This window comes from Hipposideros armiger, unplaced genomic scaffold (genome assembly GCF_001890085.2).
Source record: "Hipposideros armiger isolate ML-2016 unplaced genomic scaffold, ASM189008v1 scaffold_91, whole genome shotgun sequence".
Lineage (NCBI taxonomy): Eukaryota > Metazoa > Chordata > Mammalia > Chiroptera > Hipposideridae > Hipposideros > Hipposideros armiger.
In genome coordinates, this window is record NW_017731441.1 from 1,402,502 (window position 1) to 1,405,892 (window position 3,391).

General features: G+C 42.6%; 1 pseudogene; it reads right to left on the reverse strand.

Moving 5' to 3' along the window:
- Positions 1-801: 801 nt before the first annotated feature.
- Positions 802-2,453, reverse strand: LOC109383912 (60S ribosomal protein L29 pseudogene; annotated as a pseudogene).
- Positions 2,454-3,391: the final 938 nt, after the last annotated feature.

Here is a 3,391-nt window from a genome sequence, read left to right on the forward strand (position 1 = left end):
GTCCTTGTGGTTTCACTAGAGGCAACGTTTACACATAGATTTTTTTTCCTCCCAGAGGCTTCATTAATTGAGTTGTCACTAAATTGAGTTGTCATTAATTGCGTTTTTTTGTTTGCTTTTCATTTGTAACCTTGCTCATAAGTGTTCGTTTCCTGCCGCCTCTGACTTCTTAGAGCTCTAATTTTACCAAAGGGGGGGGGGAGTACTTGGTATGCAGCAAAAGGGATTTTCTTTCAATTAAGTAACTGGCTTAAGGCTGCCAGTTAGTTAATAGATGGCTAGGGAACAGAAATCTTAAATCTGATTCAAAGTATTATGCTTTATTTGGTGGAGGAATGATTTGTATTTTTAAAAAGATGTTTTTCTTTAATTACATTTTAAAGTGTATGTTTGGGTTTGGGATAATAGAGAGCTAAAGCTTAATGAGCCATTCAAGTTGGGCAAAATAGGGAGAATTAAAAAAATAACATGAGCAAGTCATTGCACTCTTTGGGTTTGTTTTCACCTCCTTTATTAACTTGAGGGCAACATCAGCCTGCTCCAGAGGTCCCTACATTTCTTAGTTCAGAGCATCCTTTTAGTGTTGTGGTTAGTTTTCATGATGTCCCTTGGCCAAAAGAAATACCTAACAATTTCGTTTATTTAGTAGTAGCACCTAAACAGCTTAAGTATTTGTATCCTCATAAGTAGGTAGCCTTTTATTTGTTTGCTTGTTTGTTTGATAGATCCTGCCTTGGGTGTATTTGTACAAATAGCACAGGAGGACACCAGCCCCATGCAGGCAGCAGCCCAGGGGTCACATCATTCTTCCATCCTCATATCAGCAGACAGAGGCCTGTACTCTGGAGCCTTCATGGGGGCCTGGGCACCTTTGGGAGCTGGAGCCTGAGCCTGAGCCTGAGCTGGAGGCAGAGCTGCAGTGGCAGCCGCAGAGGGGTCCTTGGTTTGAGCCTTGGTCTTGGCCTTTGGCCTACAGAGCCTGAGATCCTTGGCGATGTGTGTGGCAAGAGCACGTTTCTCAAGCTTGGGGTGAGTGATGTAAGCAAGTCGATGCAGCGTGCGGCTGCTGCCCTTTGGGATCTGGGCTTGACCTCCGTGGGCTTTCCGAGGGCCTTGATGGCATGAGCCCGTGCACTCATGGCCTCAGCGATGTTGACCCGTCTCTTCTTCAACCCCTTCTTGTTGTGCTTCTTGGTAAAGCGCATATTCCTCAGGAACTTGGGGTCCGCCCCCTTAAGAGATTCGTATCTTTGTGCTTGGGGCTTCTTGATGCCATTTCTCTACCATTTTTGGGACTGGTTATGCGTGCTGTGGTTCTTGGACTTGGCCCCATGTCTGCACCAAAGCCCGCGGCTCCCAAAGCACCTGGGACCGGAAGAGAAAGAGCTAAGTAGCCATTTGAAAATATAATACACATTAATCAAAATAAAAATATGAGGGCCGGCCGAGTGGCTCAGTTGGTTAAGAGGTCGCGCAAGAGTGCAAGCTCTGAGCAACAGCGGTTCGATGCCCAGCCCAAGCTGAGCTGCCAACAGGTGGCAGGTGGGCTCAGCTGAAAACAAATAAATAAATAAATAAAATAAAATTTCACTTCATCCTTAAATAACCACTGTTTCTTGTTAATGGGCCAGCATGTCTAGTGGTCACCGCACAATTTCTCAGGCCTTGGAATCATTGGACACAGCACCCTCGTTTCCTGTTCCATGTTGGCTTTTGCCTGGTTCTTGCTTTTTGTCACAGCAGCTGAAGAAAACCCAGCTTCACAAAGATACAATGTCATCTAAAGGCATGTGGCTGCAATCTAATGTTGAAATTGTGAACTCCTTCAAGCTAAATAGTTCCTGGAAACATTGCTAGGTATCACAGAAAATATAATACTTTATATTTTACAAACCCCTGTAGCACACTGGGGGTTTGTGGTTCCCCCGGGGTTCTTTAGCATACAGTTTGGGAACCACTGGGGCAAGCTCCATTTCAAATTTGCAGTCACTACCTTAGGAAATGTACACGTGTGAAATTAGCTTGAGGAAGGCTCCTCTTCTGTTGTTTTGTGACGACAAAAGATTTGTGAATTTGTAAAAAACTTCTCAGTGACGACAAAAGTCCATCAAGATTCTTTGCTTCTTCATTGGTCTGAGTGCACATAATACAAATTAATTTGCTAGGCCTTCCTTCTTGGGTGAAGAATGCCAAGTAACAATGAAAAGACTATTCTGACCTTAGCTACATTTTTCTGTATCTGGCCCCGTCCTGAAAAATCATGATCCAGTTTTCTCATTCCAAAGGCAGTTGGGAAGGCTCCCTTTATCAAAAGCTGCTCAGGTTCAGTGATTGGATTTAACAATTAACCCCTGACAGTGAGCACTGGACAAGCAGAAGGATTTCAGGACTTGAGGTCAGACACTGAGCATGAGAAGCCTTCCTTACACTGATGGCAGGTCAGTCTTCACCATGATCCCGAGAGGACTGTGATGGAGTTCTTATGCCCAATTGATACCCTTGGGAAATTATCATGTGTTAAAAGAAATTGGACTCTATATAAAGCCTTATTCATATTTTTCCTGGCTAAAGACCCAAATGACCCCTGAAAGATTAAAATATTGGGAGCTGCGATGATTTCAGCATCTGTAGAAGATGGTCTATGTGAAAAAAAAAACAACCTGAATTCCTTGCCTGGGTTTTTTACAAGGAGATTCAGACAGGTGAAGCTCTCATATTCTCACTTTGGGAAAGAATTAATATTATTTAAATGACTCACGCTTTCAGTTGGTTGTAAATCTCTCTTAATCCATGTCCTTAATTGAGTTTCTTCTTACTGACAAAGACTTTTGAGTCCTTTTCAACTTTGGAAACCCTTCCTCTGATCCCATAAATGCTCTATGATCTCAGTATAAACGTGTCTGCTACCCTCCCCTCAAGTTATGAGAGTTCACCAGTGTGAAAGAAAAAGAGATGATGGCATTGTTAAATAACCATGTGGAAAATCCTGCTTACAAATTCATGTATTTATGGTGGTTTCCAAATGTGAGATGATGAATACGGAATGTATTCATAAAATTCCAGGTAATACATGGTTTGCAACATTGGGGAAGATAGAAAGAGAAAAGAAAATATCTCCTTAAGTTAAACCCAAAGAGAACAGCCAATTATATACAGGTGGATTCTCACTAGCCTGTTTTTAAAATAAACTTTTTATTTATTTATTTATTTATTTTTAAAGATTTTTATTGGGGAATTGGAGGATGGGAACAGCGCTGGGGAATTGGGGGAAGGGGAACAGACAAGTTTCTGTCATTTTGTTCTTCAGACTAGTTGTGGAGGATGTTGCTTCACTGGCCCAAGTTGGCACCATCATTGCGCTCTTCCCGGGTGAGGCAGATCAGTCGCCGGC